Source organism: Heterocephalus glaber, unplaced genomic scaffold (genome assembly GCF_053883595.1).
Source record: "Heterocephalus glaber isolate CG9 unplaced genomic scaffold, H.glaber_assembly_v1.0 deba00001579, whole genome shotgun sequence".
Lineage (NCBI taxonomy): Eukaryota > Metazoa > Chordata > Mammalia > Rodentia > Bathyergidae > Heterocephalus > Heterocephalus glaber.
This window is the reverse complement of record NW_028258360.1, coordinates 3,304,699-3,331,623: the sequence shown is the minus strand read 5'-3', so window position 1 is coordinate 3,331,623 and position 26,925 is coordinate 3,304,699. Positions and strand designations below refer to the sequence as shown.

The 26,925-nt window shown below is 41.9% G+C and overlaps 1 long non-coding RNA gene across 13 annotated transcripts in view; it reads right to left on the bottom strand.

The window, feature by feature from the left end:
• Positions 1-20,170, bottom strand: part of LOC106010580 (uncharacterized) — a 129,343-nt gene extending 109,173 nt beyond the window's left edge. For 10 of the 13 annotated variants that reach the window (XR_015443809.1, XR_015443808.1, XR_015443814.1 and 7 more), the window contains exon 1: positions 6,243-20,170. This is a non-coding gene — a long non-coding RNA (uncharacterized LOC106010580). The remainder of the gene's footprint in view (positions 1-6,242) is intronic. The other 3 variants (XR_015443816.1, XR_015443818.1, XR_015443815.1) reach the window with 3 other exon arrangements.
• Positions 20,171-26,925: the final 6,755 nt, after the last annotated feature.

The window sequence follows — 26,925 nt, the reverse complement described above, 5'->3', positions numbered from 1 at the left end:
GGACTGAAATTCTGAAACATGAGAGAAATAAACCTCTCATTTTTTTAAGCTGTGGGTGTCATTCATGTATTTTGTCCCAGAAATGAGGAAAGTAACAAGACATCAACATAAACTCAATGAGAAGAAGGATGTTTGTTCTCTATCTTTTTCTTACTTCTAGCGCCAAGAACTGTGCCTGACACGTAACAGGCAATCCATAAATATTTTTGAAATGAATGTGAGTGAATAGAAGGGGATTCTTTACTGCTAACCACAGATTCCTATGATTAGATCTTAACAAGAAAAAGTTAAAGCCAGAGGACAAGCCCCTGGCTGGGCTACTAGGAACTGTTTCTGAAAACTATCGACATTGGTTTCTTCATTGGTCACCAACACAATCACCTCTTTGACATCCCAGACCTTTCGCTTGTTCATTCTTTCATTCATTCACCCATTTTTATGCATGTGTTTTCAGACATCTTTGAGTGAAAGGACTTTTATGTACTACACATTTCACTGCTGATATTTACTCACAAAATTTGAAAAACTGAAATTTTTATGAACTTACTTTTAGGCTAGACACAATGCCAGGTGCTACAGAGAGTTTTTTGAAGATGCAAAGACATGGTCCTTATGCTCAAGGAACACATAGTCAAGGTAAGAAGACAGAAAGAGATTACATGTGATTTTTGAAAAGTATAATGAGAAAATGTAAGGACTATTATATGGAAGCTGAATTGGTACGATTTGTATTTCATGTCAGAGATATCAAAAAAACATAGGTGCATTTTCCTCTTGGTGAACACAGAAGAGCTCAGTGACTTAGGGCTTCTGAATGAAAGCAACACTTGTCCCTCCCATGTTTCAGGCGGTGCCAAACTGCCTCATGGTCTCTACAGTGAAGCATGGAGATGCCCAGTGGAAGAGTGGAAGCATGAAAGAGAGATCTCGAAAAACAAAACAATAAAAAAGAAAGAGAGATCTCATGGCTTCTCCTGCTGCAACTCCCTCCTCTCCAGAGATGCAGTGCTTCTGAATTTTGATAGTTTCTGCATTCGTGGGAATCGATGAGAATTGTGACCAATTTGTCTGGGAGATTTCAGGCTTCAGTCCAGAGGACAGAATCCTCCCAAGAAGTGTAGTTTTTGTCCTTCACTGGTTGTCATACAGGAAGGCACACAGAAGGAGAAGGGAGGCTGAAAAGACAGAAGAGGGTCAACAGGAAACACATGCAAAAGGGTCTGCATCTTTATAAACCAATCCATGATTGAAACTTCACCATAGGCCTTAAAACAGCGACCGACGTGAAGACCAGAGATGAGAAGGAGAACGAAACAATGATTTAAGCACCAGACAAAAAACAGAGCATGGCTTCTCTTTCATTTCTGCCTTTCCAGGTCATGGGCCCTCCCGGAAAGGCTGTATTACAAAACCTGCAGGAGACTCACACGTCACAGGATCATCTGACTTCACAAAAATTGCATACATACTGTTGTGTGATTGGGCCTTCGGATTTCCTCATCTGCACAACAGGCATAATATAAATCATCCCATTGCTGCGAAAAATCACAATAGTAATGGATAAGCTCTCAAGTCTTCTGAATGATAGCTGCTATTATGATGATCTGGCTCATGATATAGGTCACCTTTGAAGAAGCAATAGCTATTTCTGTAATCCACTTGAAAGGAAAACCTCTTATCTACTAAGTGCCCTAATCAATTCCTATTAAAGTCATAGACGATAATAACCCATAGATAATAAAAGTATTCTTATTGATTATTATCTATGATAAATTCATAGATAATAAAATTAGCTGCTTCAACATAAGCCTCTCGAGTATTACCAGCTTGATCAGCTAGCATTTCCACAGGCAGATAGATGCCTATTAGGCATGGATGGATCAGCACTGTTATCATTGAACAAGTGTATCCGGAAGGCCCAACATGCTGGAAGATTACTCCCCAGGAACAAGGCCAGGCAGCTGAAGCCCAGCCTCCTCCTTGAAATGCCCTTGAAACTCAAGTTTCCACCTGAATGCACAGTCCTCGAATCCCACCCTCCCCTTGTTGTTCTCAGCTGGCTGGGCATCGACATCATCAACCCCCTCTTCTGCTCCCCCACACATACACTCAGGAAGTGGCAAATCCTGCCGCTTTCTGAGTTCTTCCTTTCCGTCTGTTGACTCTATCTCTTTCTAGCCTTCCTTCATTTCTTGAAGAAAGGGTGGAAGCATCCTCCCAAATACACATTTATTCTCTTAGGAGCAGTCTCTCCACAGGCAAATGAAATCAAGCTTTTTAGTTGTGTTCCTAAATCCACTATAGCCTGTACCAATTTTTATTTTGCATGATCTACCAATTACCAACAGAGGTGTACTGAAATCACCCAGGAGACGATGGTGGGTTTGTCAGATTTGCCTGGTAATTATGTCAATTTTTGGATGTTTAAATATAAACTCCATTATTATGTGATCACAAGGTTAGAACGGTTATATTCTTATATATTCTTCCTGGATTATTCCTTTTATCAAAATGTAGTAAATCCTCTTTAGCCTTAATAATAGCTTTTTCCACAGAACCCATGTTACTGCTATTAATATAGTTAGAGCAGTTTTTTTTCAGTAATGGAGATTACATCCAGGACTTTCGCACTGAGCTACATGCCCAGATCATTCTATTTTTAATCTTCATACAGGGTCTCACTAAACCATTACGTTGCCCAGGCTGCACTTGAACTTACACTTTTCCCACCTCAGCTTCCTGGGGGCTGGGATTGCAGATGCATAGCACTATACCCACCAGACGAGCTTTCTTTGAGTTAGTTTTTAGCTAATACATCTTTTTTTTTTACCCTTCAATTTTCAATCATTTTTAAATATGTCCCTTGTAAATAACATGCAGCTGCTGCTTATTTTTCTTTTTTACTATAAAAAAATTTGTTTATCTATTCTGATAATCTCTGGATAGTATGTAATAAATGTAATACAATTATTCATTGTACCCACTTATTTTATGCTTTCCGTGAATTCTTTTACTACATCTTTTTCCTCCCTTCTGCTTCCTATTAATTTTTTCATGTTTTATTTACTCCTCTCCTTCACTTCTTCATAAGTTATAAATCCTGTTTCTATTGGTTTAATGGGGAAGGTGGCATTGAGACAGGGTCTCACTATGTAGTTCAGGCTGCCCTTAAATTCTCTCTGTAGCCCAGGCTGACCTCTACCTTGTGACGATCCTCCCACCTCAGCCTCCTAAGTGCTGGGATTACATGTGTAGGCCACCACGCCTGGGAGTACAGAGTTTCATTTAGTATGATGTCAAGCTGTTTCCATTTTGGTTACACAAAGACAGCACAGTGGCTGGGGGAGCAGCTTAGCTGGAGCAAACACTTGACATGAGCAAGGTCCTGGGTTCAATTCCTAGCACTGGGGGAAAACTAAGGCAGTGAGGAGAACAGGTTGAGGAGAACAGTGCCCAGCAAAGGGTGAGGGCAGCTGGCTGTGCTCCACCCTGAACCTGACACTCTCGCCCTGTCTATAATCCCAGCACTCTGGGAGGCTGAGGCAGGAGAACTGCCAGTTGAAGCCCAGCCTCAGCAACTGAGCAATTTATCAAGGCCTTCTCTCAATACAACAAATAAAAGGGGCTGGAGATATATATTGCTCGGTGTGTGAAAGCCCCGGGTGCAAATCCCAGTACTGCTCAAAAAAATGGATTTTGTTACTGGGAAACTAATTCAATTTTTCTTTATCTCTAAATGTTTTTACATTAGCTGCCTCTTGAAATCTGGTTAATGAGCACAGAATTTTCATTAACCACCATTTATCCTCAGCACTTTAAAAATATTATTCCATTATGCCCTAGCATCTCTTTTTGTGCTAGATCTTCTAACAGCTCTAAACTTCTCTTTCACATATTTTCATCTCCTGGTCTTTCTGTACAGTGTTCTTTTAATTTCCTTAGATCAGTCTTCCAATTCACTAATTCTCTCTTAATCTGCTCACTGGCTCTTTTTAGCTCTAGCTAGACTTCATCTTATCCACTGAACTTTTGTCTCTATGACATTATTTTAATTTTTGGAAATCCTCTTCAGTTCATTGTCAGATATATCTGGACTAATTTGATAGCCTGCTTCTCATTTTGGTGACCTGTTTTGTGCTTTCGATCATGTTGCAGTCTCTCCACGATATGCATATTACCTGACTGATGTACTTAGTTTAATCCCATTATTTGATTTCTTCATGATAGACTGTAGACTATTTCACAGCAGGATTGAATCCCTGTTCTAGAATTTAACAGAAAAATAAATTATTTAACTTAATTAAATTCAGTTTCCTACCCTATATAATAGGATTGGAGACCAAAGCATTTGTCTCAGAATGTTGTTGAAAGTACACATGGGATAATCTGTATAAAGTCATTACACCACTCCCAAAGCTAATGCCTTAGCAGTCAGCTCTAGGTTTTCCATAGTACCCATCACCATGCCTGGCATTTAGTTACTGATCAGGAAGCATTTAGTAAATTTTAAAACTTGAATCATTTATGATAAATTTTACCAAAACAAATAATCTAAAAACTAGAGATTAAGTGCCAACATACAAAATCTCAAACATGTGTTAGTTTTTTTCTATACATGAGAAAAACTATTGTTCTAGTGATGAGATAAATAGCAACGAGTGATAAATAAAAATTTCACCTCTCATGGAGTTAGCATCCCAGTGCACAGGCACTCACATTGGATAGGTCATCCAGTAGGGAAGGATGGATGGATGGATGTGTACAGATAGAACGAAGGAGGGGAAGGGCAAAGAAAGAAAAAGAAAGGAACATAGAGGAACAAAGGAGGGAGGGAAAAAAAGGAAGGAAGATAGGTTATAACTAAGAAACTCAGAAAATCAAACCACAGTGACACTGTGGTGAGCGTTTAGATTGAACAGTCTTATCCTGCAGTGAGGCTGAGCAGAGATCTGAAGCCTTCAATCTGTCCCTTTCAAAGCTGTGAATAAGAGTGTCCCACGTACACGGAACAATTAAAGCAAAGGCTCCAATGAGCAAGAATTGCTCTTTCAAGAAGCACAGAGAGGCGAGCGTGAATGAATGCGGGAAGGTCAGGAGAAGGCGGTCTGAAATGAGGCCAGATGAGGAAATACACACAGTTATGTAGGGCTTCGTACACCACGTAAGCCTCCTGAAGCTAATTCTCCATGTGCTTGGAGAGTTGTGAGTAAGAAAATGTCATCATTTAGGTTCTGTTTTCACAAGATCGCACTGCTAGGAGCCCTGGCACACTGCTGGTGGCAATGTAAATGATATCGCCATATGGAAAACAGTCAGGAAGTTCCTCAAAGGATTAAACATAGAACTACCATATGATCCCGCAGTCCCAGGTCTGAGTGTGTATCCAAAGAAAATGAAATCAGTAGGTCGAGGAGACATCTGCACCCCCATGGTTATTGTAGCACTACTCACAAAAGCTGGGAATGAGAAGAAGTGAAGTATCTATTCATCAACTGAAGAATGGATGAAGATTGTGATGTACACATTCAGCCTTAAGAAGGGACGAAATCCAGTCCTTTACAGCAGTGTTGGAACTGGAGATCATTATGTAAAGGGAAATGATCTTACTCGGACGAGGGATCTCAAAGTTGATCTTGTAAAAGTTGAGAGGAAGCTGGAGAGAGTGTGGGGAAGGAAGAGACATGGAAGGTTGACCATCAGCCATTGGTACAGTCAGACAGGACCAAGAAGTTCTTGTGTGCTGCTGCCCAGTAGGGTGACTAGAGGTGACAGTAAGTCCCGTACATTTCAAAAAGATAGAAGAAAAGATTTTGAATGTTGTCCCCATAAAAAGATAAGTACTTGAGGAAGTAGATATCTTAATCTAATTCAAACCTTATAAAATGTACATAAACCAAAACATCACAGAGGACCCCATTAATATGTGCAATGTTCATGTTTTTATGTATCATATATCACAGAGGCTGGTGAATGTTTGAAATAAAGAACTACTTGAGAAGATGCAACAGAAATAAAAGGTAGGCAGTTCCATGCTTTCTGCCTGATTTCCAGTCTACCCTGAAACTACTGTTACCGTCTCCACCACCAGCACAAAAATGTGTCTGAACACCAAGTCCTGGTCTCATGCCGCCATCTGGTGGTCCTTCTGGGAAATGCTTGATTCTGTACCCTCTGAAAATACCCACTGTACTTTCTCAAATATTCCCTCAAACTGTCCCTAATCAAATTCCTTCAACTCTCACCTTTAAAGTACTTGTTATTGGGCTGGGGATTTAGCTCAGCGGTGCCGCTCCTGTCTGGCAAGCACGAGGTCCTGAGTTCAATACCCGGTACCGAAAAAAAAAAGAAAGTACCTGTTACTCAACTTACTTATTTTCCTTTTTTTATAAATATTTAAAAACAATAGGATATTTTATTGTTTTTCATTATAAGTAAAACAAAGACTAGGCTCTAACAGAATTATAATCCTATGAGTGAAATTTATTATTAATCATAATAGGTTTCATGAGAAATTGAGTATCGAGTTACCCCACCCTTAAAAACCCCTTAAAAACACTTTCAGAACATAACTAGGTGATAAATAAGATAACTTATGATGCTGAAGAGATTTGAAGTCAAGCTCCGGTACATATTTTTAGCTCAAAATGTGGTCCTCCATGTGTAATCCCAACATCTGGAACAGCTGGTGAGTGCTGAAAGAAGTTCAGGACTTTTCTTTCTGTAAGAAAGTAGCAGTTTGAAAGATGAGGCATTGTTTTACAGGGAAAGCTATTTACAACCGGCAGTTGGCAATAGTTGAAGCCAGTGCTGGCTACTTGAGGGATGCATACCTAAAACGAAATGCCTTCTCCAAGACCATAACGGTCAAATCAGGAAAAACTTGGTTTAATGCAAAGCAGCTCTTTTTACATTAATGTAAATCTATGACACCAAGGTCACCAGTGCCCTTTGACAGAATTTTCCACTCACCAAGTGTGAGCTAACTAGACTAATCAGAGGAAATCTCTTCTCTCATGTTTTCTTGTCCATCAACTTGCAAGGTTTAAAAAGTCATGCTTACTTTCCCAATTTTATCCAGGAAACTTTGACACATTCTAGCAAGTCAGTTAAAAATTTATTTCCCTGGGCATAAAGATCTCCTGCTGCTTTGCTAGGCAAGATTGAGGCAGTGGATTTTTACCCCATCTGTAATTGGAGTGACTCTCACTTTGAGGATACTTTCGAGTCCTTCTACATCAAAGTGAGAGCTGCAGAAGCAATAGCAAAATTCCTCTTTCTAGGAAAATTAATGAACGCATGACTCTTGGTGGCTGCAGTGGGCTGTAATGAGACAGGCCAGGGCTCTGGATAATGACTGTCTTTTGCTTCCTGCCCTGCCATCCTGTTGTATTATCTCCCAGCGCCCGGGCTCATGGACACACTCCCCAGGAAGTGAGTTAGGGGTCTCAGCCCTTTTCTTAGCAGACATTTGTCACTGAATCTTTCTCCACCACCAGTAGCAATTAGCACTAATTGGTACCCTGGGCACCATCATCTAGAGGTCAGTGATGGAGTGAACAGCAGAAGGAATTAACCTTTCCACTCTGGAAGTGAACATATTGGTTCTGCGTGAAGCTCCTCTGTTCCTGCTACTTTGAGGGCCAAGGAGAGGGATGAAGGAGAAATTTATTCTCTGAGGTTGTCAAACAAGACTCCTGAGGAAGGTCAGTGGACAAACAAAGCAGCAGAGTTCTAACCATGGAACAGAACAGCCACCAGCAGGGCTCTCATCTTCACCTCCAAATCCCCGTATCCCTCCCCAATCTCTCTCTCTCTCTCTCTCTCTCTCTCTCTCTCTCTCAATTTCTCCTATAATATTGTAAATGCAATCAAAGCAAGAGCTGTGTCAGCACCTTTCCTCCCCTTCGCCTTAGAGTGCACGGTTTGTGCTCATTACTGTGCTACCCGGGTCATTCAGTGGCTACGAAGAGATGCTGCCATTTGTCTTTGCTTTGCTTCTCTATAAATTCACCCAGCCTACTCCATGAGAGATGAGGGAGTAGCAGGAAAACATGGAAAAGGAGACCGGCACAGACCTTCGTTGCCGCAGAATATTAATTCTGCTAAGTGCCCTTGTGTCTGTAATTCTATCATCTTCACCATAGCTACTTTAAGGGGGTGGGGTCCCAGAGAGAATGGTCAGAGTAATTAATAATCCTTTCCTCTGGTGCAAGTAGCCACCAGATGACTTGACATCACTCACGAGACAACAGAAGGCAAAGGAACGTTGGCATCCTGCCGCCTTCCACACCACTCTCCTCCGTTGCCCTGCACCCAGATGCCAGCCTTTTCTGAAGACTGAGCAAAGAGGGATTGGAAAGGGAGTGGGTACTGGATTAGCAAATTCACAACAGATAAACAGTGGTTTCAGGGTGTCAGTCAGTGCCCTCTGTCTGCTTGCACAGACCAATAAGTTTGAAACAACCAACGCCTTCCATTTTCCCCTTACATTGCTTAGAAAATACCTTTTATCTGAGTTTTTGAGCACTCCCGTGGGTGAAGAGAACCTGGAAATGGTTGACCTTGAAATAATTCAGCTTTGAAAAGGTGCCTGACCCCAGACATTAGCCAAAGCCAAAAGGGACCTTTTAGGACCATTTATAACCAGATCAATATGTCAACTGGCCCTGCCCTCCACCCACTCAAGTTTTTGTTACAATCAAACGATCAACTCAGAAATGAAACTGCCAGGAGAAGCGCAGTGGCTGGAGCTAATAGAAGGAGACAAATCTGTTTTCTTGTGTTCCTTTCCTTCCTAAAGTGGCCCAAGACAAGTTGATGAGGTATCTGCCCTGAACATCTTTTTCTCTCTCTGACTAGCAAAACACCTAGTGATAGAAAATACTCCACTACTGCTCTAAAAAAAAAAAAAGCTGGATCAATAACTGAATGTCTTCCGAAAAGCTAGAAAAGGAGTAGACTTTGGAAACTGGCGAAGTCTACTCAGTCCCACTAAAGGGACGCTCGGTGCTGAAGTCCAGAATGAAAGAGCCTGGACCGAAATGAACCGCTAGCTAGAGAAGTGACACATTTTCTCATTTACTCAGTTGAAAAACGTTTACTAACACCCCTGGAAAACCAGGCCCTGTGCAGGCACTTGGGCACAAAGATGAAACACACGGACTCTGCCTCCATGAAGAGTTCAGTGTAGTTGAAAAGGGAGGCATCGCTACCAATAAGGACATTGAAGTAGCTTTCCAAGCTACAACTTGACAAGAGCAGTAGCCACATGTGAGCCGGATCACTGTAGACTGGCCAGGGACTGAGATGAGAAAGAGAATGTATCCCAGGCCCAGAGCACAGGCGGAAGAGCAGAAGGTAAGTCTGTGAGGGGGAACAGGGGGCTTGCGAAAGAGGAAGCAAGCAGCTCTGCGCTCTTTGCTCTGCCAGGCCGTTCTGCCATGATGGTCTTGCCTTGGAACCAGCTGACCACGGACAGAGTCCCCTTGAAAGTGTGCACCACATTAAACCTCTCTTCTTTTAAAGTGTGGGGAGTGGTCATTGTGTTCCAGTGACACAAAAGCTGACAGATAGGGAAGGAAGGAGGTGGAAGGAGTGGAAGGAAAGGGAACGTGATGGGACTGAGAATGCTTGGATGAGACGGTTTAACCACCTAGAACACAAGGTTGGACTCCAACCAACAGGTGACAGTGTGCCAGAGTTTTCAGTGGAGAGGTGACTTGAACACATTATGTGTGAAGACAGTTTGACCACTCTGATCAGCAAAGCAGCGTGCCTTTTATTCCGCATTCATTCCTACAGTGTCTTCTGAAAGCTTTGAATGAATGAATGAATGAATGTTTCCAGATAGATACTATAAGATTCATTTTTGTTAAAAGAAATAACACCATATATGGGGAGACCCTAACCATAGGATAAATATTTCAGCTAAAGAAGTGAAAAGAATTCAAAGGATCTATTTATACATGACTATAACTAATAATAATGTATTATATGCTTTGAAAATTGCTAACAGAATGAATTGTAAGTGTTCTTACCACAAAAAAGACACATATATTAGGGTAATCACACGTTAATTAGCTCAGTTTCACCATTCCACAATGTATGTATATTTCAAATCAACTTATTATACACAATAACTATAGATGATTTTTATTTGTCGATTTTAAAAATATTTTTAAAGTATAGCACAGTATAGAAATGAGTTGGAATAGAAGAAAAATAAAGTCAGGAAAACTGTTTGAAAGTGTGAATCAATTTAAACTTCACTTCTTTTAAATCATGGGTGTTGGACGTGGGTTTTTTAAGAGCAGTATTTGGGAGGGAAACTTGATTAGCCTGGTTGTGATTCTGAAGTCAGAAGGGAAAATGAATTGAAAGGTATCTCTGAGGTTTCTAGCCAGGGCAACTGAATGGCTCATGAAATGCTTATTAAAAGAAGACTGGACTCTCTATTTTTAAACTCCAGAAAAGAGATGCATGGTTCTCAAAATAGTCTCAAAGTTGTCCATGGCTACATTGAGCTATTTATATGCTTAAAGGTATGAGCACGGGACATGTTCCCTGCGTCAGAAAAGAGCAAGAAATACTTTAATCCAGAGGGCCTTGCAGAGATCAAGGGAAGTGTTATCTTACAATGTTATAATTTCACCACAGTGAGGTTCACATGTTCTGGCCTACCCTGGAATTAGGGATGAAAATCCATTTCAATGGTGAAGCCCCCTCTCAATTTCCTGCTTTTTAATGCACTCCCAGTTTTACCTTGCCTAAGAAGAGAGTGAAAACGGTCTTGTTATGAAGGCTTCAGCTCAAAATGAGTGCAGATGGTAAAGGCCCAGACAGAAGCACATTCCTGTGCATATCAGGCTGCAGTCCTGGGCCACTCCAGGCTTCTCCCTTGGCCTTGGCCTCTGCCCTGAGCCTCCTCGGGGACCCAGACCTGTGCATTATTCATTTTGCCTTGAGCACCCGGAGCACAAGCTTTTAAACATATGGACAGATGGGTGGACAGAGCAATGCTAAGTCACTGCCCTACTGCAAAATGTACCTGAAAATCACATTTCTCAAGCTTCCCCTCAGGCATTTCTAACACTCAAAACCAGATAGGTTTTTCAATTTTGCACTGAAGTTAGCAAGTACTCTACTATGCAGGAGTTTCATTCAATTCCAAAAAGAAAAGGTACTTTTAAAGAGTTATAAGCATTTAAATATGATTTTGCACAATAAGCTCTTTCATTTGGGTTTTAATCTGGATAAAAACTAGAGAAGGAAAAATTTTACTACTTCCTAACTGATTCTAGCAAAGGTTTTATTCTATGTCCTTACTCTCTCTTTTCTTTCCCAAGTCCAGGAAATTAAAGATAAAATGGGAATTAATGATGTTTATGTTGCAAATGTAAACACAGGGATGTCCGGATGCATTTTTAAAAGGTTTTCATACTCATTTTAATTCATTCATGCTGTTTTCATGCAAAAACCATATATTCTTGTGCTGTTTTCCATATAGAGAGCGTATTGAGGAATGGGTATGTGTCTGTAAATTCTTGTCTCCAAAGAGATCCTTCATCTTTGCCTTTGTTGACTTGAATCTGTAACCCAAACAAACTAAATTGCTTGACTCTTTCCCATGGAAACCATCCCCAGAGAAGAGCTTAATTTTTCCTATTGTTTTGCGAGGCAACCTATCAGGACAGCCAGCCAAACGGACTTCAAAATCTGCCTCTGCAACAGCTATTTTCTTTTTTCTCAACCTACTATCTGAAACCTACCAAAGACGACCAGAAGCAGGAGAGCATTTAAATCCCACAGGAATTGCCCCTACCATTTGTATTTTGCCTGGACCACCAAGCAGGGCTTTTTCAAATGAACTCTTGTAAAAAGAAAGACTTTGAAGAAAGTAGATGCACAAACCCAAGCATCCCACAGAGTAGCTTCCTAAGCAGAAGATAATGCCAACTTCCGGCTGTTTGGCCTGCACAGGATTCTCTAGTGACACACAGTGTCCTCTGCTTGCACCCTGAGTTAAATACTTTAGGCTCTAACTCCTAATGCCACAGATTTCTTGATGTCTAATCACGGCTGCCTGGTTACACTGCTGTCAGACTTCTAAAATTCCAAATCAGCTTACTAGTGTGATTACGCATTTCTACGGTGCATAAGACAAGAATTTCAACATAATTCTCTGAGTCAGTAGCAAAGGTAGCACCCTCAAAATGAGAGTCACAAAAACCTTGAGAAGTCATCATTAAATGGCTTTCAAAGGGAAGGAAAACAAAAAAATGTGGGAGTCACGCAGTGTAGCAACAGCCTCTCTCCTAATAAAAAATAAAATGCAATGTGTACAGATCCTGGCCAAGACAAAGGAGAGAAATTATGTGTAGTGAAAACTTTTCACCTAAGTGGCCATTTTCATTTGACAACGTTGAGTTTTGTGAAGAATGAATGCATTTAATGTTTGACACTTCAAAGTGCCCATTTCCATAAAGGACTCAGAAGAGTTTAAAACAAGAGACAATGGTAAGATGATCTATCAAGAGAAATAATCTCTTTATAAGGACTTAAAGCTTACAAATATATATTTTTTAACCTTTTTTTTTTTCGGTACCAGGGATTGAGCTCGGGACCTTGAGCTTGTGAGGCAGGCGTCGGAACCACTGGACTAAATCCCTGGCCCAACAAATAGATTTTTAAATATTAAAAAAATAAAAAGCTTTCCCCTGAAATGCCATGGGGCCTATCCTCTGCTTGCAGCTACATTATCAATAGAAATACGAATATGGTGGGAATCTCCCTCCCTGACAAACCCTGAGACCACTAGCAATGTTCCCAGGGAGTCAGCTGTCTCTTGGTCCACAGAGGATCAGCCCGACACCCAGGAGAAGAACACTCGGTCCCTGATAGTAACACAATCACCTACCTTGGACCAAGGAATTCTCTGCCATTTGTTCCAAAACCAGCAATTCTCTGGAGCTCTTGAACAATCTAAAGAGTAGAGCCCTAGTAAGACTAGTATAATACTCTCCTAACCAGGGAAAATGTAGCGGACCAATTTGTTCCTGATCTTTCAAAAAAAAGTGAGAAGTATAATATTTTACACCAGTGTTGTGGCTCATGTATGTTCCAACATGAAATGTAAACAAAGTTAGGAAATTTAATTCAATTAAAATAGAGACATAAAGATGCCAACTTTCGGCTCTGTGATAGTTTGAATAGTAATATTTCTGTGTTGAGTGGTAAGAGTTCTTTCAAAAAAGGAAAGTTCCAAGGCAATTTTATTACTAAGACTTAAATTGAGCTTTCTGGAGAAAACATAAATGCTGTTAAGAAAATATTGACTATAGCTTTCAAATTCCCTGAATGACTCTATATACATAAGGAAATGCCCAGTGCTAAATATAAAGTCCATATCCCTCAGCTAGGAGCCAAGTTCAGGTAAATACCTCTAATTTCCCAGCTCCTCAGGGGTGACCACTCCCTCCTACCTATTCCTTAACCCTTGCCTGAGTTTGAGCAATTTCAGCAGTATCAAAAGGTAAACACTAGACTCTGAACTTGCAAAGCAAATAAGTCTATGAGTTTAAAAGAGCAGGAATTTCCACAGGAAAGCCCACACTTTATACTCTCCCTGAGTGACCCAGACATGTACATCAGCTCTAATACTACATTTCCAATGGGCCAACAAAAGTCAGAATGTAGAAAGAACACTCTTGGTTCCCACCATACCTGTGAAGTGCCCATGTTATGTTAGAAAAACATTAGACATATTCAGAACGAAGGCTCCCTATCTTGGTTAGACCACCTCTGCACCAATGTCTCAAGCTTTGGAGACAATTTAAGACATAATATTGAGTAATCAGAGTGTTTATAAGGAGGGTAATCACGATTCTGAAAGTCATGTGTAGTGACAAATGATTGAAAATGAATCGGAGATGTTCAGAATCAGAGATGTTGGAGGACAGACTGCCTCATGCTCTTCTCATTGCAATTTTACCAAAAAAGGTTTATTTTGCATAGGAAATGCTTACATTCTGTTCATTATAAGAGACAACCAGGTTTTGGCTTAATATAAGGACGCCTGTTCTGATAATTAAAAGATAGTATTTTGTCAGAGATAGAGGTCTCTTCCCTGAAAAAATTCCCATTCACCATCTGTTAGCCATACTTTTACACTAACTAAGTGGTGGACTCCTAATCTCTAAGGAAGCTTTAAATTCCAGGTTTCTAATAGTCTATCTGTTAAGTTAATTCACAACATACTTAAAAAATTTTTTCATGAAAATTCTGAATCATTACTTGAGCTGATAGCTTCCTCTAACACAATGCAATAAGCCAAAAGTACTTGATTTGATGCCAATAGATGTCCATTCCCCTCACCTTACAGATCGGATTGTAGATAAAAGCATGAGAGCATGAACCTGAGTGTTAGATTTAGATTCCAGTCTGTCTTTGACCACTTATAACCTGCTGTGACCCAAGCCGGTCTCTTAACCTCATGAAGCTTTAATGTCCTTATCTGCAAAATGGGATGACTTAGTCCATGTTTGAGTATGCTGTTCACAAGATTGCTGTAAAGATTAAATGAAACAATGAATGTAAAGAGCTTGGCTCAAAGAGTCCCCACGTTGTAGGGTCACAGACAGTTCATCCTGCCTGCAAGATTAATGCCCCAGCACCTGACCCTGAAGTGAGCTTCCCCCACTCTGCCTAAGGATTTTTCCCATGCACCCTACACACTCACAAACACACATGCACACACTCGTGAACAGATGACAGTAGGAGGGGACAGGAAGGACACACTGTGTGTGTCATCCATCAGCAAGCACACCTGAACACACACACGCACCACTCTTTATATTCTTACTTTTTATTTTGAGATAATTATAGATGTGCACGTACAGTACTTGTGGAAAACAACACTGACCAATCCCTTGTGCCTGCCACACATACTTTTTATGTCATTCAGTTTTTATATTGTTAAGCCATCTCAGCGTTTTGTCCTCTGTCCAATTTAGTGACACAGGCAAAAGGTGGAAGTAATAAAAGGTGCTGAAGGGATGTGGCTGTGAAAGCACAGGGTCCCAAGAGCCATGCTCCCTCAAGACCTGTGCAGAGCTCTCCGCTTTTCCCTCCAGCTGGACCCTGGCTCTGGGGGTGCTTCCTCTCTTGACAGCACCTGTCCAGGGCTTTGTGGATGCCACATCCCCAGTGCTGGGCGGTGGTGTCTTGAGTTCCAGAAATGGCTGTGCTCTGGTTTGTTGAGCAAAGGATTCAGTTGGTGTTTAACATAGTAATATTCCAATTTCTATTGATTAGCTCAATTAATATTTCAGCTCTAGAGGGAGCTAAATATTTGCCTTCTCCCAAAAATGATTCCCCTGCATTGGCTGAGCTCCAGAGAACTGTATCCTAGAATACGGCTGAAGTTGTTTTCAATACAGTGGAAGTCTTTCATGTGGAAAATTCCCCATTTAGCAATTACATGCAAATAGAAAACGTGGAATTCATAAGTGGTTCAGTAAATCATGAACCATGTAGAGTGCACTAAGAGCCGAAGAGAGAAAGTCTGGGCCTGATTAGCCACATACACCAAACCAGCAGTTCCTCAAAAATGCTAATCAACAGAATCTTGGCTCAGAGGAGGAGGCTTCTGGGCCACCATACCACTGCCCCCAGCACCGAGGAGCAAAGCCACCCCCAGTGCTGAGGAGGTGAGCCAAGCAGGTGCCAGCAGCACTCCCCCTCCCCATTGAAATGAGAAGGCATGTAAACAAACCTCAAAACCAGACAGCAACCCCAAAGAGAAATGAGATGGAAGAGTCTGATGCTCAATCACCTGGACTCCCTGAACTGGCAACAAAAAAGGGATCTGGAAGAAATGTAATAGTTTTTCACGTAACAGCAGAGATTGTGCCCATAGTGCAAGATGTGATTAATAAATCTAGAGAGGACACAGATTAAAAAAATAGAGAAACTGAGGAACATGATGGAATCCCAACATAGGAAACAAATAGAATCCATAAAAGAGATGCAAACAGACTTCCAGGAAATTAAAAACTCCATTGAAAGTCTACACAGCAGAATGAGCCAATGTGAGGACAGAATTTCAGATATAGAAGATAAGATTGCAATTAGTGACCAGGAAAAGAAAAATTGCTTTAAAATTGTAAGGGGCCATGAGAAATCAATCCAGCAGCTGCTAGACGATGCAAAGAAAAATAACATAAGACTGATTGGAGTCAATGAAGAAACAAGAGAGAGTGCAGATGACATAAAATAACTGTTCACAGAAGTGATGGCAGAAAACTTCCCAAGGAGGGGAAAATAACTTGACATACAGATAAGTGAGGCATATATCAACTAGCCTTTAGCAAAAAAAAAAAATCTGCACATAGGCATATAATTGTTAAGATTCCAGAAATACAACAGAAGAACAAAATTCTACAAGCATTTAGAGAAAAGATACAAATCACATACCAAGGAAAGCCTATCAGAATCACAGCAGACTTCTCAACGCAAACCCTCAAGGCAAGAAGAGCTTTGAGTGATGTTTTCCAAGCCCTAAAGGAAAACAGCCTCCAATCCAGATTCTTGTACCTTGCAAAACTACCTTTCAAAATTGATGGAGAAATAAGATGCTTTCATGACAAAGAGCACCTTAGGAACTTCATGAATACCAAACCACCACTTCAAAATATTTTACACAATATCCTAGGAAAAGACAATGAGGATCACAACCCCAGGAAGCCCAGCAGAATGAATCCATCGGTCATGACAAGAAATTAAACACAAAGAGGGAAAATCCAACAAAAAGAAAAAGTCATGACAATGATAAGTCAATACGTATCAGCTATAACCGTTAATGTTAATAGTCTCAATTCACCAATCAAAAGAAATAGACTGGCAGAATGGGTCAAGAAGCAAGATCCAACAATATTCTGCACACAAGAAACACACTTAATTTCAAAGGAAACTCAGAGACTGAAAGTTAAAGGGTGGAAAATAATACTCTATGTGACAGGAACCCAAAAAAAGCAGGAGTAGCTATCCTCTTTGCAAATCAAGTGGATTTCAAACCAACACTGATTAAGAGAGACAAAGAAGGACACAACAACCTTGTAAAGGGAACAATCCAAGAGGAAGAGATGATGATCATAAATATATATGCACCAAACACTACTGCATCCAACTATATAAAACAAATACTAATGAACAGACTCTTGTGGAGCACTTTATTAAAAAAAATATAGATTCCTGCACCAAAATGGCCTGTCATCCCCTGACAGTTCTGGTCCAATGAAAGGAGGCACAGCCAGGGAGACAGCATCTCTACACCACTTCAATGCAGTTCTGCTTGACACCAAGGTTGAGAACCAATGCCCTGTTATCACTGCATTTCAACATGACAACTGTGCTCACATTAGAAAGAAAAAATGAGCACCTCCCCTCTCCCCCACTTCCAGGACTTACCCATTTCCTCGTATTAAAATTGTTTCATCATGATGATGATGAATTCTAATTCTCCATGGAGATTATCTGTTGGGGTATTGTAAAGCTGTTTCATAGAGGAATATGATTCTAATTTATCACAAATTTGAAGAGAAAATGTATGATAGGTTGCTTCCAGAATATTATACTCATAACTGAAAAAAATGTCTTACTAATGCCAATCATCTTCTAGCTTACCTTGCAAGTGGTGAAGTGACAACCAGGACACTTGCCTAGGTACAATCTGTAGTGATTAAATCAAGAGCTCTTCTTAGGTGAGCTTCTCCATCTCCATCCTAACCTTGAAAAATTTCTCTGTACCATCACAAATCCTACCCCCAATGCTGTCATTGCTTATGTTTATCAGAACTTTACAAGTTGGGAATCAAATCTCTAGAACTAGGAGCATCAACATATTGTTTAATTAAGAGCCTGTCTGAGTATGGAACCATTACACACATAGAAATAAAATTAAATGTTATCATTGTCTGTTCTTTACTAGCTTTAGATCATTTTATATTGAGTTCCCAATGTATATATGATCCTCTTAGTCTTTGACTATAAAATAATCTCTCCAAGGTTTTTCTTACATCCTCTTCCCATCATAGACTGTTATATAACCTGCTTAAAGTGTTAGATTTGAATGTCCAAAAGAGGGCATAAACATAAAAGAACATTAAGTGCAAACAAAAAGTTTAGCCAATACCATGGAATGCAGATTAAAATTATAAGGGGTGATCAGAATAATGGTGTGTTTAAATAAAAACATACACTACAGTAAAAGACTCGTCAAAATCAGTCCTCCTCAAAACACTCTCCCTCACTTCAAACACATTTATCCTTTCTTTCTGGCCACTTTCCGAGGCAGTTCTGGAAGTCGCCTTTCCTGATCGTCCTCGTGAGGTATGACCCACACTTCAGTGAACACAGCTTTCCTGAGTGCCATCCAGTGGAAAGGCAGCTCATGAAAACACTATGGTGAGTCCTCATCTGCCTTATTCACTGAATCTGGCACTATACCACTGCTGGTTGTTTACCAGAGTCAAAATGACCTCAAAATTAAACATTTTGGATTCAGGATATTCAGCCACAACAGTATACGAACAGATACTCACAAAAAAGAGCTTCCAGAACTGCTTCAGAATGTTGTGAGAATAATGGGATAGGCATGTTCAAAGCAAGAAGGCATACTTTGAAGTGGATTAAGAGCAATGAATCTTTTGCTGTAATAAACTTTTTAATGTAAATATTGAGTGTATTTTTCCATCACACCACGTATCTCCCCAATGCCTGGGAAGGATGGAGCCTGGAGGAATTGCTCGTGGAAGACCTAGTGGGGGAGAGCATCCACTTCAGGAAGAAGATGCTGTGGAGTACCAGACAGGATGATTAGAGAGGTCGAGGAGAGAGTGCAGCAGCTCTGCGGAGCATTTCCCTAGGGTGCCAGAAGCCCTGTCTCACAGGATTCACACTGAAGGCTGAACGCTGCATAGGTCTCCAAGTCTGGTCCCCAGGCCCGCAGCCTCACCTGGAAACTCAGTAGAAATGCAAATTCTTGGGCCCATTCCAGACCCAATGAGTGAGAAACTCTGGATTGGGGCCCAGCAACTGATGTTTTAACAAAACAAAACCTCCTTTCTCCCCACTCATGCTCATGTGCACACACATGCACACACACACACACGTGCACACCTACTCACAGGTAGCCAAACAAACTCATGTAGAGCATTCAAAAAGCCAGAAGCCAGCCCTCTCCTTTCCTTTTCCTTGACTCTTTATTTCCTAACATGTGCACTGTTCTGAGGTGAGGGTAGAATTTTAACAATGCCTAATTAAGGAAGGTGGCACCACATATTTATCCCCGTATGCTGTGGCGTATTTACCCCTTACTGCTTTTGATGCATTTCCATATAATCTTTCATAACTCGATTCACTTGTTTAAATCGTTCCTTTTATTTGCACTTACTCATTCAGAAAGGAAAAGTTTATTTTGCAGACTACTGGGGCCTCCGATGGCAACTGCATGTAATTTCCGACTGGGATTTTATTCTGGGAGCTTTGGGCAAAGGGCATCCAAGTCCTTAAATTTTCACCTATGTGATGGAAACATGACATAGAATCAAAGCTGGAATTTTATCAAGATAGATTAAACCAGCCTCTGGGCTGAAATGTCCCCCGATGTTGGCTTCAGTGTCTGGCATTTATCAAACTCCAGACACAGTATTTGCATAGTCGAGATGTCAGTCACCCAAGTGTGGTGACGCACACCTGTTTTTACATTTAAATGGTCATAGTGGTCATGCACGCACACCTTTTCCTCTATGATACAGTTGGAGGGTTTGTATTTTTTTAAAAAAGAGAGCTAGGAAGCTGGGCATGGGGCCATGTGCTTGTAATCTTGGCACGGTGGGAGGCTGAGGGAAGAGGATCACACATTCAAGCCCAGCCTGGGCAACTTAGTAACTCAGTGAAACCCAGTCTCAAATTTAAAAATTTTAAAAGGGCTAGGGTGTAACTCAATGTGAAATACTTGGATTCAATCCTTAGTACCTCAAAAATAAATAAAGTGACCCTCAGCAGGCATCTGGTTCTGTTGGTTAACATACAAATCAACTGGGGAATACACAAGGAAGAGACTGTCGGAGAGCTGGGGCCTGAGTCCCTGCCTTCCCCGCCTCGGAGCAGAGGCTGTGCTGCGTGGACATTCCCAGCACAGGCTGCATCGAAACAGGCCCCTCCGGAGCTCTGGAGCGGGCCCTGGCTCCAGGGGCAGTCGCCCGCCTCTGGCCCTGGGCCTCCTCCACACCAGCGTGGCACCCGGGGCTGCCCACCCCTGCATCAGCTCACAGGCGCCACCTGTCCATGGCTTACTACGCAACACCCGCCTGCCAGGAGCGAAGCCTGCCACGCTGCAGTCTCGGCCTAAAGGACATCAGCAGCCGCCTCCACTGGGACGAGGGCTCCGCTGCCAAAAGCGCACGGCCCTGAAGCCTGGCCCCGGCCTGAGAGACCCTGCCCGGCTTCTGGGAGCCGCTGTTCTCACCGCACCCCTGCTCCACTCTCTGATGCAGGCGCCTCCTGCCGGGTAACAGGCCGCAGAGCTGCCGCAAACATCAGATGAGCTGCCGCAAACATCAGATGAGCTGCCGCAAACATCAGATGAGCTGCCGCAAACATCAGATGAGCTTCCGCAGTCCCGCCCCTCCCCTTGGCCGGCCCTGCAGAGCCAGCCGAGGGCGCCCTGCGCTTCGCTCACCTCATCACATCCGAACAGCTTGCTGTTGCTCCTCGCCACCTCCTCACGCCGGAGCTTCTTCTTCCCCCACCCTGGCTGCTTGAGGATCACCGTAGATCTTTCCATTGCTCGGTCCATATGTCTCCAATATGTCTCGCCAAGAAAGACGCATTTGAGCCTGCGCCGGGTGTGGGCCTACAGTTATAAAGTCGTACTCTTAACAGACACGTCCTGAAAAGGGGTTCATCTTTCCACGTGCCTTTCAGGAGCTCTTTGTGCTTGGGAGGCAAACAAAGGCTCTCGTCGCTAAACTGGCTGCTCCCAACAACTGGGATCAAGTTCAAATTGAGAATTTAATGCAGAGCTTAAAGCGAATATGCTGAAAGGGGCACTCGCTCCAGTGCTGGAGGGAAGGGGGTCCCCATGCCACGTGTCACCCGAGCAACAGCATCTTCAGATGTAAATGAGGCAGACGCCTCTGGAGTGCTGGGGAGATCCAGGGAGACGCTCTCCGGGAAGTCCCGAAGGCAGCTTGAGAACGCTGGCTATTCCGCAGACGGTGGTCATTACTTCAGCAAGCGTCCACAGAAGCCACAATTTTCCCGGGGAGGAGGTCAAACAGGCCACTCTCTCCACCTTTGAATGCTGTTGCTTCCAAAGACTCTATCTCTTGTCTCTGCTCAGCCCCTGTACTCCAGCTTCTCTGCCAGGCTTCAGGTTGCTTTCCCTCTGCCCTCGCTGGTCCCTGACTGTGGGTAGGGGGACTCTGCATCAGGTCGCATTCCGCCACTGTTTGCTGATCTTCCCCAACCGTGCCCTGGACTCCTCTACCTCTGCCCGTTTTCACTGAAGGACAAGAGTCCAGGAGCACTTGCACGTCTCCCTTGCTCACTCCTGTGTCTGCATCCCTGCTTGGCACATTGTGGGGAAGGAAGGAAGGGAGGAAGGAAGGGAGGGAGGGAGGGAGGAAGAAGGGAAGGAGGAAGAAGGGAAGGAGGACAAGCCATTCAGCCATTAGACAATTTCTTAAAGAAGTCAAAGTAAAATCCAAGGAAAGTAAAAGATAGTTGCATTAATTATTTTGTGTTTTTATGATTGCCTGGAAGTCTCCTTGAATGGTTTTTTAAAAAATAAAATCAAACAAAACAGAAGAAACATGAAATCTGTTCCAGGAACTCTAGTATCCCAAAATGCCACATAGAATTATTCCTCACTTCCTCTTTCCAATACCTGATTATAAAATGTGTTTATCATGTTTGATATCCTTCACAGAGATCCTAAAGAAGGAGGATATCTTTAATTGAAGAGTGCTAATAATTTACTGGTTGCAAACTCTACTTTTACCCTGAAGACCAGGTAGGAAGAAACATTACTTGTTTTCTAATCTAAGAATTTCATACATTTTTATGGCCAACCTTTGGGCTTATTTATGATGGTCTGTGACATAAAGATAACTTTTTTCATTATGATTTATACTCTACCAACAAAGGAAACACAGAAAGAGATAAGAAACCCCAAATTAAATCATGACACTAAAAAAAGTGAAGGTAAGGAGCTGACTCATAATTTAAAGTTAAAACAAAGAAGAATATAAGCATTATGGACTATAAACAAAGAAAATCTCAAAGCTAACCTATGAAATCTAACATTTGCCAAATTTTCAAGTCTACATCTTGTGTTTTTGACATGAAATGACACTTGAATATTAAAATATTTTAATGGTGCATTTTAATCTTTTTTTTTTTTTTGCTTGCGCATTTGTTTGAAAAAATCAATATTTTTGGTATGGTAAATTGGTATTTGTTGTCAGCAAATATTTAACTTTTTCTATTTTTTCCATTAATACTAGTTTCCAAAAGCTTGACCTGGACATCTATTTTCATTTTTAGTGATCCCTTAAAATTTCTTGATGGCTAGTGCCAACTCTAAAACTTGATTAGATTTCATAGAAAGACAATTGACTTAGAAAAAAGAAATTGAAAGAATTGAGAGGGAAAATCTTGCCTTTGAGCTTTCCCAATAAAAGCACTCTGATAGAGGCCAAGGGTTAGTTCAATAGAATAAGCAGTCAATAGTGTATGCTAAGCAATCTAAATACTACACAGCTATGCACCATCTGAGTAAAAGATAGCCAGCTCAGGAATCCTTCAGAAGTGGAGTTAATATAACCTCAGAACTCATAGATGACAACCATGCTCACAAAGGACACCCTGTTCCACTAAAACTAACATTTATTTGTGCAGAACACTGCCTTCAAATGTGCATGGAACTTGGAAGCTGAGCAAACATTGACCACAAGCTTGCCAGTACCGTGTTAGGTCATTTCACAGCACATATTCACAGACAAAGTCTGGGTGTGGTGTGCAGTTGTGAGCCAGTTCCGGGCTGCCTACACAAGATGAAAAGAACTGGGATCATGGACATACAGACAAGATGCCTATAGTTTTTAAATTTTGCCTTGCCTAACCCCCACACACACATGCACACATGCACGCACTTCTTGTCTTGGTTACTTTTCTTGTTGCTGAGACAAAATACCTGACACCCAAAGTTAAAGGAAGAAAAGTTTGTTGTAGCTCACAGTTTATAGAGTTTTTAGTTCATAGTTGGCTGGCTACAAGGCAGGGTGGCATGGCAGAGGGACACTGCAGAGGAGAATCAGTCCATGGCAGGCCAAAGGCAGCAAAGCAGCAAGCAGCAAGCAGCAAGCAGCAAGCAATGGCAGCAGCCTTCTTTCTGTCCCTTATATTCTATCCAGGCTACATGCCCTTAGGGTGGGTAACACTCACACCCAGCATGAGTCTTCCCATTATCCACACCCAGAATTACACCAAACCAATCAGAGGATTGATTTAGTAATAACACATCCTTGACACACTCTAGCTTCAGCCACCTCTGAAAAAGCCTCACTTATTATCGCATTGAGCCTTTCGGGGGGCATCTAGACAAAAGCCATAACACTTATGCAATTATGTTTACTTTCTCCATTCATAATTTTATTTCCTATTATTGTCATAGAATTTTTTTAAATCCACATGTGATAATTTTTATTTCCTCCACATACAGATTTCCATAAAAATCAAATTAAAATACCAAGAAGCATCATATACTAATATTCTCTTAGTCTTACCAGTAAGCTTGCTTGTCTGGTTTACTTAAGCTAGGCTGATTTTAATTCTTTTATATTTAGAACCCTAGGTCCCTGGCTTGTTTTCAAAGTTAGTCCATGCATATCTCCTCTTGCATCAAAATCCTATCCAGTGGATGTATTTCCCTTCCAAAGATAGTTGGAAATTATTTATCCCCTTATTGCAAATGCTACACTTAAGAATAGACCTGGTTGGCTGGGGATTTAGCTCAGTGGTTTTGCCATCTGCTGCACAAGTGCAAGGGCCCAAGTTTGATCCCCGGTACCAGAAAAAAAAAATAGACCTGGTCTCTAAAGACTGGGAATTCACAAGGAACATCAACTTCCTAAAATTTTAGGCCTTAAAGAAAAAAGAAACATTCCATTCTATTGTATTGCCTCATCTTTCTTTTCCACAGCAATGAGTTTACACTATTGGCAGCAAATCTGTTAGAAAGTTACCCAGAGCCTCCCATTCTTTATCCTGAAAAACAGAACAGAACGTGAATATCAAAAGGGAAAAAATGTCTAACTCTGGTAGAGAAAAATTGGTAGAAATGAAAAAATATATCATTACATTCTAAAAGAGAAGATTCTAGTGCAGCACTTAACTTCAAAAGTCAGTTGACAGAGTCTGGAACACAAAACTCTCAGCCACCTATTGTTCCTCTTCAGTTGCAGACCCTCAACTGCAGGTTGGTTTTTCTTTCGTGGAGCAGTAACTGTTCTCTGATAACCTTTTTAAAATCCTTAACAATCCATATATCCACTCTATTGGAAATCCAGAAAGTCACAACAAGAACTGAACCAAGCTTTTTAATACCATAATCTAACTTGTCAAAAAAAAAAAATACAAAGGAGTAAAAATTCAAACTGTAACTCCTTTGGGTTGAAGTTCACATCAATTCCTATTCACATAAAAAGAAATTGTAAAATCAGGGGGAGAAGCCACTCAAATTGCATCTTTTGAAATTGAATTATTGTAAAAATCAAACCTAGAAAAGCATGGAGAAATTGCAGCAAGTGATAAAAGAGTAGATAAGTGCACAGAATGAAGTGAGACATGAGAGGCCTGGTGTGCGTGGGTGGGTGTGAAAGTTTGCAAGTGAGTGCTATAAACAGAATAAAACAATGGAGATGGAGCCTTGTGTTTGACAGACTGACAGCACCGGGAAAGGGGAACTTTGAAGAACCATATGGCTGATTTGGTACTCACACTTTCATTGAAAGAACACTTTATCTATTCTACTTTAAAATAACTTAGCAATGACATGCAAACACGTTTTTAATAGAACGGCCACATTTTTCCACTTGTTACCCCAAGATCCATGCCAATGCACCTACAAAACTCAGGCACTGGACACCTCTGAGGCAACTTTCAGGAATCTTAGGACTCTATTAGCCAGTTCTGAAGGCATTGTGGCATTAAATTCATATCAACAGGTATGAATTTACCTGAGGAGGGGAACAGAACCTCAAAAGTACCACACTTGTGTCTAATTTCTTAAATGTTCATTGCCTCAGGACTGAGTCCTTGTTATGGTTTATCTATATGCCCCCCCCAAAGGCTCATGCAGTCAGAGGTGAGGCTTTTTCAGAGGTGGCTGAATCTAGAGTGTGTGGAGCTGGGATTAAGCGTGGGAGATTACTAAATCAGCCCACTGATTGGTTTGGCACCACCCTAATTCCAGTAGCCTGGATTGAGTATAAAGGGGGCAGAAAGGATCTGCTAAGGTCCCTTGCTTGCTTTGCAACCTTCTACCTGCCATGAACTGTTTCTCCTCTGCAATTCCTGTCCACCATGCCACCCTGCCTTGGAGCCAGCTGATTATGGACTGAAACCTCCACAAACTGAGCTAAATAAACCTTTCCCCTTTTTGCTTTGGTTGGGAAGTATTTTGTGTCTGCAGCAAGAGAAAAGTAACTAAGACAGCCCTCATTTTATTGTCTCTTGCTCCCTAAAAGAGCTTCACAAACTGTGTCTGAGGTGCTGACTCTCAGGCTGTGTCCTGTGGTGCAGCCTGCACTCTTCTGAGTCAGCCTCTCTCTCTCACTCCACACTCTGTAAGGCAGGGTCTTTGGCTTCCAAATCCATCTAGAGCCAAATCCATCTAGGCCGATTTCACCACCTCCCATGTAGATTGTGCTACCAGCTGCCACCCTGGGCCTGGATAGCTGCCACAGCCTCCCAGCTGGTCTCTCAGTCCCTACATGTTAGTGTCAAAACATCTACCTGAGTAGTCCTTATGGGAAGTGACATCATTTCACTCCTTTCTTCAAAACCACTCAGTGATTCTTCATTTCACCAGAGGAAAAGCCATGGTGGACACCGACATGCTGCCAGAGTGACCGGACATAGCTGCTGAAGTGCTCTTGGCAGACTGACCACAGCTATCACCATCTTCAGAGATGGCCTGAACTGGAAAGTCACCTCACCCAAAGTCAGGGAGTCATCCCAGGACAGCAGCTGTACCCAGTGCCTAAGCCACATGGGGTTATCCAGGCCTAGACACCTCACCCCGGCCGGGGCTACTCTGAAAGGCCACTTGAGGTCCATCCTACAGGGAGTCATCTGAGTGGAGGCTAGGCCTGTAAAGTGACTTCTGTTCTGCTTCCTTTACTTCTGTCCTTAGGTCTCTATCCCAACCGCACTGCTAGCAAATGGCCTGCCAGAGCCTGTCTCTGCAGAGCCAGCTTGCAGCAAGGCCCTCCATGACAGGCCTCCCCCAGTGCCTCTCTCATTTCAAACCTCACCAACCCCGTACTAGGCCCCCAAGAACATGGTCTTTGCTCTTTCCTAAAGAGCACAGGCATGGCTCTGCCCCAGGGTCCCTGCACAGTGCTGCTTCTGTCTGGAACCCACTCCCCTCACCTCCTCCCAGTTCTGCCCAGATGTCCCCCTTCTACACAAGCTGACCCTGATCCACCTGAGCAAGAAGCAAGACAATAGTTCTGAGGAGGAACAGTTCTCATTTTCCTAATGTATTTGCTTATGTTTCTGGGTGTGTGTTTCCTTTTGAAGAAGTGACAGCAATTTTCTAGAAAGGATTTTGCACACTGATGTTTTAAATCCATAAAG